This window comes from Pinus tabuliformis, chromosome 6 (genome assembly GCF_031772625.1).
Source record: "Pinus tabuliformis cultivar Carrire ecotype Pingquan chromosome 6, CPIR1, whole genome shotgun sequence".
Taxonomy (NCBI): domain Eukaryota; kingdom Viridiplantae; phylum Streptophyta; class Pinopsida; order Pinales; family Pinaceae; genus Pinus; species Pinus tabuliformis.
The window spans coordinates 416861426-416872212 of record NC_142292.1 but is presented as its reverse complement, the minus strand read 5'-3'; the positions used below and the strand labels follow the sequence as shown (position 1 = coordinate 416872212).

General features: G+C 39.2%; 1 pseudogene; it reads left to right on the top strand.

Moving 5' to 3' along the window:
• Positions 1-7874: 7874 nt before the first annotated feature.
• LOC149259071 (thylakoid lumenal 15.0 kDa protein 2, chloroplastic pseudogene) lies at positions 7875-8261 on the top strand (annotated as a pseudogene).
• The last annotated feature ends 2526 nt before the right edge of the window (positions 8262-10787 follow it).

The window sequence follows — 10787 nt, the reverse complement described above, 5'->3', positions numbered from 1 at the left end:
ACGCATTGGTCAATATATCTCATCACATTGGAGTTTACATTGCCAATTCTCTGTGTTACGTTTATTCTCACTTCTGTGCAGAATTCATCCAAAGAAGAAAACTCAAGCAAAATGGGGAAGAAATCTAAGAAGACCACATTCGCTTCCATTGCGCCAGCCACAGGACAAGTTGTCACTGATCCCTCACACAAAAACAAAGGATTGATTTCGGATACTACATGTTCTGGTCCAGGCAGAACTACTTGGCAAAGTACCTACAACTTGATTGAAGCCGAAGAACCTAAAGTGACAACAGTACAATCTACTGCAGATTCAACTTAGAAATCTGATGGTACTCTAAAGGACTTAGATGACTCTTTCCTTCATCGGATAGAAGCTAGGGAACAAATTCTCCCATATAAAGATGTAGTACGGTGGGCAATTGAGGAAATCCCAATCATGGATAGAACCTTCAGCACCAGAGACGGGAGAATTTTTGGGTCATTCCAGGCTGATGATTTAAGGCAAATGTATCATTTGCCTGAGCCAGAGAAAAAATGCAATAAGGCGTTCCTGGAGAAATTCCTAATGGAGAACGAAGTTGAATCCGAACCCATCCGGGATTGGAGACAAAATCCGGCAAAGCACAAACATGAATCTTCCGGTAAGTACTCGGTTGATTCCCTGGCTTATCCTTATTGCTACGCTGAAATAATGATGTGTAGATTGTGGGGATTGCACGACTCTTCTAATTTCACTATAGAAATGGTTCCCTTAATGGAAGCGGCATGCAACAGTATAATAATGGATTGGGCCACTATTCTCTCAGATAAACTAGCCACATCTGTTCTTGAGTTTAGGAATAAGACCCGCATTACTGAAAGGCTAATTCCCCCATTATATTACAGTGCATATATTTTAGATACCTTGTGTTTTAATTCTGAATTTCCCGTGCTCGGCTGGAGGTGGACGCCACAAGACCCCATACCTATTCACATATACCATCAGAAATTATGGAAATCCTCTTATAAGCACCATTTGTACCAAGTCTGCAATGGCTTTATGTTACCTATTTATTATTCTATTTTTGATAAACCTGTTCCCAAGATTTCCTACCAAGCTGGGATTGATTTAACAGCAGTAGGGAGATGGTTTGGGGAGGAGAAGTTCACTTATATAAGATTTTTCGGTAGCCAAGCCGAACCTCATGTCCTCCCTTTATACATACCTGATAAACTGCTGGCAAGGGAAATCGCTTACCAGATCATTGCTGAGAGTGTTACACAGCCTCTCAAGAAAAATAAGAAGCAAGGCTGGCCCTCTTTTCCTTTGAGATGTGGTGTCTATACCTTGCATGATCTCAAACATGCAGAAAAAGAAGCTACAAAGATTAAATCATTAACTCTAGCAACTCTCCCAAATAGGCAATTTGATCCAAACAAAGTTGCCTATAATGCACTAGAACAGGCCAAATTGTCAAAATTTGATCATAAAGAAGATATGTTTGATGACCTGTTCTCTTTTGCTGAGTCAGTAATGCAGGTTAAAACATTTGCTAGAATGAAATATCACGATGAAGGGTTGATTGAATTTAACAGACTTAGAGAACAGAGGTTGCAAACTCTGCCTCTAGATCTATTAGCAACAACCCCAACAACATCATCATGCGAGCCTAAACGGCAACAGTCAAAGGAACCTCCAGTTACAACAAAAGAACAAGAGAAGCCACAGGAGGAAAATCAGAAGAAAGAGCATGAGAATCAGCAGAAGAAAGAGCAGGAAAAAGTGCAGGAGGAGACCCAGACTGAAGAGAAAAAATAGACCAACATTGAAATAAATGTGGATACTCATATCGATCCTAAATTTCTCGAGGAATGGTGGCAATTTGATTCTATTATCAGTGGTCTGGAGTGTTCCAAGAACACTGAAACTTCAAAAATGGCAGATGCACAAGAAACCACTTCACAACAGGTTCAAAGTGGAACCAGCGGCCCACCCACTTCAAAAGAAGTAGAAGTAATACCAAAGGATCCCTCCGATCAAATCATTTTGCAGGTAGAAGAGATTCCTCCCTTGGATGTCTTCTAAAGCCCAAGACATAAAGTTGTAGTAAAACGACAGAGGAAGAGAAGAAGGACCGATCAACCTTTCCTTTTCCCAGAATAGACGGTCATGGGAAATGTGGTTTGGAAGGAGGAATTTGACCCCTCCAATGACCTGACAAAATTGTCACAATATGCTGGAGCCTGTTCGGAAGCAACAATAGATAAGGCATCAGAGGTGAGTCTTTTACTGAAAACAAAGGATCAGGAAATTTTCTTGTTACAGGCACAACTGACTGAAGCAAAGCAGAAAGCGGAGCATGCAGAGCAGCAATTGTTGACGCAACAGCAATTAAACAGTCAACTAACTCAACAATTGCAGGCAGAAAAACAAAGGATTGACCACAGCGCAATCCAAAAGCAGAAAGAATTGTTAGATGCCTTGGCGCAATTGAAGGCAGCGAATGAGAAAATGTTGAAATCAAAAGATGAACAAATCGCTCAACTATCAGCACAGATTGAAAAGACAAAGGGCGTTCCACAAGTAGCTGAATTCAGAATAGAAGCATTACAGATAAATACTGCATTGATAGCTCAAATTAAGCTTCTATGTCAACAAATCGCCCAGGCAGAGCCACTATGCGAATTAACGGCATCCATAAGTAATAAAGTTGACAAGGCTAGGACTGAATTGGATCAAGCTGAAGAAACGATAGCTGCATTTCTCGACTGGCAAGATACTGATCAAGGACAAGCGGCAAATTTACCAAGAATTTTAGAGTCACATAAAGATATACTCTTTACAGAATGGCAGTCCCATTTAATGAAAGCAGAGAGGGTAGTTTCAAGATGCAAATCAACTTCAAGCAATTTAGTTGAATTAGTCAATAACACTCTCTACTTATCAAACATGATTTCCCAATGCACACCAGGAAAATTGAAAACGATGAAAACATTGGAGCAATCATGTTTTCCATATCTAGAGGAAAAGGGGAGATTAATTGTTGGGATTAACCGTTTAACTTGGGACACCTATTGGTTCTTCTTGGTAAAACTGCACACACAGAGAGCCGCCCTCAAGTGCCTTACGGATGCAATCGGGTATATTATCCCCGATATTCAGGATGCCACCTATGCCGCCCAGCTCAGCTCTCGCCTCAACAAACCACCCGAAGTGGAACCGATGCTTGCGATAAGTCAGCTTAGATTTAAAGGCAAACAGTCTATTTGATGATTCATGCAGTCGACTGCCAGATTGCTAAAGAAAATAGGATCAAAATCAATTGATACCAATTAAGTAGGATTTCAGTTTCTTAAATAGTTAGATTAATTAAGTATTTATAGACCCTTTCATTGTTTTGGAAAGGGTCGTAAAGTTTTGTACTTGACTGAAAGATTGAAGTTGCACTATTGTGCTTCAGCCATATTCTTTTATAAAACTGGGCCAGTTATTCTAATTTCAACAAGGCAGCTTTTATGCAAATGTGCACTATTGTCTATGTTTAAAAGAATTTATGCGTTGAAGGAAGAATCATAGATAGTGATTGATATTGGGAGTGTTTATCAGCTTATATGGTACTGTTATCTATGTCTGAATCCATTCTTTTCATATGAATTGTTATTTGATTTCCTTTGCTATTATCGAATATATGTATGTGTTTTAACAGCAGTTTTGTATTCCTTCCACTATTGGATGTTTATGGTATGCTTTTCTTTTAATCATATATGTGTCGATGATATAAATAATAAGTGTATTAATATTGCTTTAATCGCTTTGTTTAACTATTTAAGCAAAGTAATCCTTGAATGAATTAATGTCCATGTCTATTAGATGGAGTCATCTATATGCCTATCCATAGACATAGATCATCAAGCGCTACACTTCAAAGTACAATAATTCCCGGGATAAGTCATAGTTCTTTTATTTTGCTGATAAATTTAGTTATTCGCCCATCATTAGATTAGTCAATAAATTATCCATTCATCTCGTTTATTCATTTCTGGGAAACTGGTCCCATTATCCCTAGTCGGAGCCACCATTCCAAACGAAAAAGGAGCTGTACTAAGGTCCGGACCGGGTGGTTATCCCCCAATGTTGTTGCAGCTATTTTCGAGGCATCAACAGGTCCTTGATATGATTGCTGGAATGGCGGTTGTTGAGATTGAATCAGCCATGGTTGTTGGACCATTGGTTGTTGCCCAGTACTGGATGATTGACCAAGATGAGAAGTCATAGTACTTGTTTGAGCCTGAGTCGCTCCGAATAAGAAGGCACTAACCTGAGGTTGTGATTGAGTCGTTGAGACAAGAGGTTGTTGTATTGCAACCTGAGGCTATTGGGGTTGACATACAACAGGTAGCGCTTGTACTTGCGATGCAGTCACCATAGCAGGTATAGTGGGAATATTCGACACAGGGTGGACTGGTTGCATTGAATATACAACCCTTGGTTGCTGAGGCAGTATTGGTACCCAACCGCTGGATGTAATTCTAGTTTGACCTGAACTTTGTTGTAAACTCCCATATGGTTGTTCTCCGGGAGGGAACAATGAAAAGGTATATTTCCCTCCATATGGTGGCAATCCAGTACTTAAAGGGTAGATTGGCCTTTGAAGACACAATGGATCAATTTGTTGAGTTTCAACATAAGAAATAGGAACTGATAATCCGGATGAAGAAATAGGAACTGACCATGTCGTCGAAACAGTCTCTAATTATTCTCTGGCTTGTTGTTGATAACTTGCCGGGACAGATGGTACACCAGCGAACATCGTTGGAGTAGCAGCAGGAGGCTCTGTTGCTGCTGCGTCGAATGACACAGTCCTGGATGTCGACGGTTGTTCAGACATATGTAGTCTATCCAAAATATTTTCTAGCGATTTCGATTGACTTTCTTCCATGATCGCGGATTACTTAATCAACTAAAAATCAAGGGGAAATATGTTTCCGAATTAGATGAATTTTAGACGCTTTGACACAACTTTTTTTTTCAATTTTTAAGAGTCGAGAAAAAACAAAAGATGACTCTAGTCGCCTTCAATTTTTAATGAGCCTGAAGTGACAAGTGCTCAGATGGACCTTTTCCGTTAAGGAGTCTGAAAAGGAACGAAAGGGACTACTCTGGAGGTCTAGGTAGAGGGAGTACCAAACCAATCGCAAAATTGCAGAATACTTTTTACGGTACGGCAGTCAATCTTCCTGAATGTTGTGTTCAGTGCATTGCGATCGATAGGGTGGCAGACACGGCTTCCTATGGATAAAGGATTTAAGCCTATAGGGGTCTCCCAAAATATACTCGACGGTACGTGGGAGCACAAGTCCGTACTGGCACTTATCGTCTCAAAGTGGAGGAATCACCCAACCATCAGTGAGGACAATAATTACCAGGCTTTACGACGCCGGAATATGTCTCTAGCCTAGACCTCTAAATGTTGTGCGTTAAGTTCCAAAGCGTTGTTAGATTCATTGAATTTATTTTAAGTTGATCTTGCTTATGAAGTTTGCCTTTTGGGTTCACCACGATATGTAGATGTAATTCCTAAAATGCAACCTAAAGATGATAAACAAACTTTTATCTCTTTTGTGTAATGAAAATCCTAGCTACTAGAGGAAAAGAAAGACACAGTCTTTTCACAAAGAGCAAAGAGCACACTGTAAATGCACTTTCCTAAATCAAGCCAAACAGACTGTCTATATGCAAATGCACATGCATGTATTTGTTTTTGACTTTCTTAGTATTGATGCTAAAAATAAAGTTGATGTACAAATCTGAATTTGCTTTCAAGCGACAAACACAAACAAGCTTCTTTTCGAAATCAAAAGATAGAGACGATTACAACACCTTGCGATTTTGAAATGAACACTCGTTTTGACACTAGAAAATCACAAATTCAGACCAAAGGCAATAGTAACAGTATAATCGACCATCAACAGCAATCAAACTTTCTCCTATGATCAAAATCGACACTTGCGACAGATCCAAATCAAAGGACGACAGTACGACTATTCTACTTTTGCAATGGAAAACTGTAAACGACTCAACAAACACACAAAAACATCTACAGTTCTTTTGCACAAAGGAGGCGGAATAACAGCAAGGAAAAGAGGTTTCAAACAGAAATATACTGATCACGGGCAGCAAAATTCAGGGATAGAACTGGAAAGAATGAAGCACAAGAACCACAACTGCACAGGGCTAGTCTGATCAACGCACCTGTAACACAGAGAATCTGAAATGCAGCGCAAGTTGCCCTTACGGGAAGTGCGCTGAAATTCAGGATCTCTTAACAGTACCTGCGCTGGGCCAGAAACAAGAATCTGTCTGGGTTCTGGGTCACAGTTTGCAGTTCAGTCTTTGGTTTTTGGCCGAGTAAAAGCAATCAGTAATGCACAATCAGGGGTAGATCTAAGGAGAGTCTAAGAGCTATCACAAGGGCAATCAGATAGTTTTTGAATCAGTTGTTCAAATCATAAACAGATCCAGTGAATGGATTGAAGCAGCAGATGTCTACTTTGCATTTGTCATGGAAAATGCAGTTCGAATGCTACTTATAAGTTTATGAAACAAACAACAAAGAGATACACAAACAAACTAATTAGACATTCCCCAGCGGAGTCGCCATTTTGTTACAGGGAAAAGTGTCTATTTAGAACTGCTCTATCCCACTAAGGTGTGACAGCTGCCTTAGAAACAAACAGAGAAAAACTACTTTTGTATTTCCTTTATGAACTATAGATAGAGAGGAATAGAAAGAACCAACCTGTGTCTTGCGCTAATCCTTTGATCCAATCCCTCTCTTTTTTGACAGTCTCCAGCTACCTGCTCCCTTACTTGCCCAGCTTCACCAAGTACCTGTAAGATCACAGAAGAAGAAAACTATACAAAGACATGGATCTATATTCATAAACAACTTAGGATCAGATTTAAGTTAACCATACCAATGTAACAAGCATCAATGATACAAAAGCATGGAGGAAAAACTCAAATAGTTTTTATTGATAAACAAGAAAAGATCCAGGAGGAGTTACAACCGATGGTTCCTGACCCAGCATCAACCTCCCAGCAAAGAAGCCCCTCTTCACCTCCAACAAAGCATAGATCACCCAATACTCTGATGTTTGTCTCAAAACCAACAGCAATTCCTTACAATATGCAAAATTCCAGCCTCTGGATCTCTCAGATGAGGGATCCATATATAGATATGTGTAAGGAGGATGAGTCAGCTTGTGATTTGATTAGTGTCTTCTCTTTGTCAGTTCTTGCTTCCACTTGGAGACTGAAGGCCTCTTACTCATCCTTGGTCGAATTCAGTGAGGTAAGTGTCACAGGAGAAGATTCTGGAAGCTTCCATTGTCTCTCCACCTCGCGGAATGACACTGCCATTTGTCAGTTCTCGCTCATCGCACCCCACAAAAGGGACTTTTGTAATGCAACGCACCCTCACAGTGTATTTAGGTGCAATGCAACGCACCTAGCCAGTGAAGCAGCTGAAATGATCCTGTTTTGACTTATTCTGAGCAGTTTCTGGTGGAGAACTTCTGGGAGAAGCTGTAATCTGTTGACCTTGTTCCTTTAGGGGTTAGAACAACACTTTTAGGGACTTAGGAGCCCTTGGTTTATGGAAATTTCATGCTTAGAGTTGTAAGGCACAAAAATGTCTATAACACACCTTCAAAAACCTGGGTATTTCTCAGTTGATATATGCACAACACAAAAACAACATTCTCAAGGATGTGGGTAAGCAAACTCTGTCAATGGCATCCATGCTCTTGTCCACCTTTCTGATTCAACAAGTGTAGTTGACACCATCTTTAGCAATTACCCAAATCCTAAACTCAGACTTTCAATCCAACATGGCCTCAAAAGATCCAGAAGCAATAAAAGTCCCAAACCTTCAGCTACCCAAAAACTTCACCAATGTTATTGACATAGCCAAGGTCTTATCTCCAACCCAAGCAGTGAATATTTCACAAGAGTTGCAGGCTTTGGAAGACAAATCAGAGTGGAAAATGAGAATCCTTACAAGGTCTAGGCCATCCCCATCTCCTTCAGATAAACCCTTCAGGGACCTATGGTGCCCTGATGACAGGACTGTGATTATAGTAGAGGACATCTCTTCCCCAAACATCTTGAATTTCGACACAGGATTAACAGTGTGTTCTAGGCTTCCTCGTCAATTTTTCGGTGAGCTGCAGTCCAGGTATGGGAATCAGTTTTTTGTATCAGAAGAGGGCTATTAGGCAGCCCTTTTGAATACAATTGATGCCATCAAGTAATGCATTGTTAGGGAAGAAGGATGCGATAATGTGTCTGGTTTGACAGATGACCTGTACTTTTTAACTCTTGCGACATCCATTGTCGGGGGTTGTGTGTTTGGGTTTGTTGTCTGGCTTAGCCCTCAGGGCAGAGTGGAGGGTTCATGGCAGTGGGTTGTTCTTCTTTCTCTAACTCTGATATAAAAGTCTGGGAATTTTTTATTTTGCAGAAATTCAAGGCTCAAATGCAACTCATGTTTATTAGTATCCTCAAGAGGGTTGTTAGCCAGATTTCTTAACGCTTGGGATTTTTGTACCCTCGTTTTGTTTAGTTAATTAAGTTATTATGTTTTGGATACCAATCAATATTGAAATATTTCAAGTTGTTTAATTAATAAGTTATCATGTTTGGATACCAATCAATTATTTTTTAACGCTTGGGATTTATGTACCCACGTTTTGTTTAATTAATTAAGTTATTATGTTTTGGATACCAATCAATCTTGAAATCTTTCAAATTGTTTAATTAATTATCATGTTTGAATACCAATCAATCTTGAAATCTTTCGAATCACTGTAAGACGATCTTTCTAATTATTTCTACACTACATCGTTTTTATAGTTTTTATATGATTGTGAAATTTAGCTCAATATGGTGCGACTATTAAACATTTTACATTTTAAACTTTCATGAAACAGTGAATGGCTTTTTGCAGATGGGGTACCTGAGTACATTTTTGTGATAAGTTGAAACATTCTTTTTCAAAAAATATTTTATTTAATCAAGTTTTTGGGTTAAATATGTTTAAATGATGAATGCAGTAAGATTGACATGTAATGCTCTGGTAAATAATTGATTATTTTACCTTAATTACATTATAGAGGAGGTTATCATTAAAGAGAATTAGTTTAGAAATTTAATACTTTGGTAAATAATTGATTATTTTACCTTAATCACATTATGGAGGTGGTTAACGTTAAAGAGAATTAGTACATTATTTACAAAGCGTCTCTCCCAACAAAAGACGAAGAATTTAATTTTGATTATCAGCCTAATCACATTAAGAAAATAGTTTTCCCTTCATAATTTAAATTGCTTTGATCCTGGGTAACAGCGTGTATAAAAATTCTCTTTTCTATTAAAATTCAGACACCATCGCACTTTGTAAAATTCCACCAAAAATATTCTTGTTTATCAAATATTCAGTTTGATGTCATAGATTATTTTCAATGAACATAACAGTTTGAATCCTCGTTGATTTTGGCATGGACATGAATTCAAATGTTTTATTAGGAAGTATTCATCCATCTTTGAGTAATTTTACAAAACTCTATTGGTTCATTCTAGTGTGTGCCTGGCCTTACAGGTAGAAACAGGTGGCTCGAATTTTTGGTGCATTCGGTCTTTCGTGATTAGACCCATCTCCAGTATCTCATGGCAACTCAAGATCAAGCCTCAGTAAGCAACCATCAAGAGAATTCCGAGTCTTTCTCTACCCCCAGTTAAAATGCCACTCAGTTCTTGCTTCATTATCTCTTTTAAGTCATTCTCTTTCCTCTCCATTTTCAATTACAAGCCCAACTTCAATCGCATAAAACACTCATACTCTGTCAGTCAATGTACACCCGATCCAATAACCCACAACTTCAACCCCTTTCAGATCACCTTCAAAAACTTGGGTATTTCTCAGTTGATATACGCACAGCATAAAAACAACATTCTCAAGGATGTGGGTAAGCAAACTCTTTCAATGGCATCCATGCTCTTGTTCAACTTTCTGATTCAGCAAGTGCAGCTGACACCATCTTTAGCAATTACCCAAATCATGAACTCAGACTTTCAATCCAACGTGGCCTCAAAAGATCCAGAAGCAAGAAAATTCCCAGACCTTTAGCTACCCAACAATTTCACAAATGTTATTGACATAGTCAGGGTCTTATCTCCAGCCCAAGCAGTGAAGATTTCACAAGAGTTGCAGGTTTAGAAGACAAGTCAGAGTGAAAAACGAGAATCCTTACAAGGTCTGGGCCATCCACATCTCCTTCAGATAAATCCTTTAGGGACCTATGGCACCCTGATGATAGGACTGTGATTATAGTAGAGGACATATCTTCCCCAAACATCTTGAATTTCGACACAGGATTAACAGTGGGTTCCAGGCTTCCTCGTCAATTCTTCGGTGAGCTGCAATCCAGGTATGGGAATCAACTTTTTCTATCGGAAGAGGGCTATCAGGTAGCCCTTTTGAATACAATTGATGCCATCAAGCAATGCATTTTTAGGGAAGAGGGATGCAATAACGTGCCTGGTTTGACAGATGACATGTACCTTTTAACTGTTGCGACGTTCATTGCTAGGGGTTGTGTGTTTGGGTTTGTTGCCCGGCTTAGCCCTCAAGGAAGAGTGGAGGGTTCATGGCAATGGGTTGTTCTTCTTTCTCTAACTCTGATATAAAAGTCTGGGAATTTTTTATTTTGCAGAAGTTCAGGGCTCAAATGCAACTCATGTTT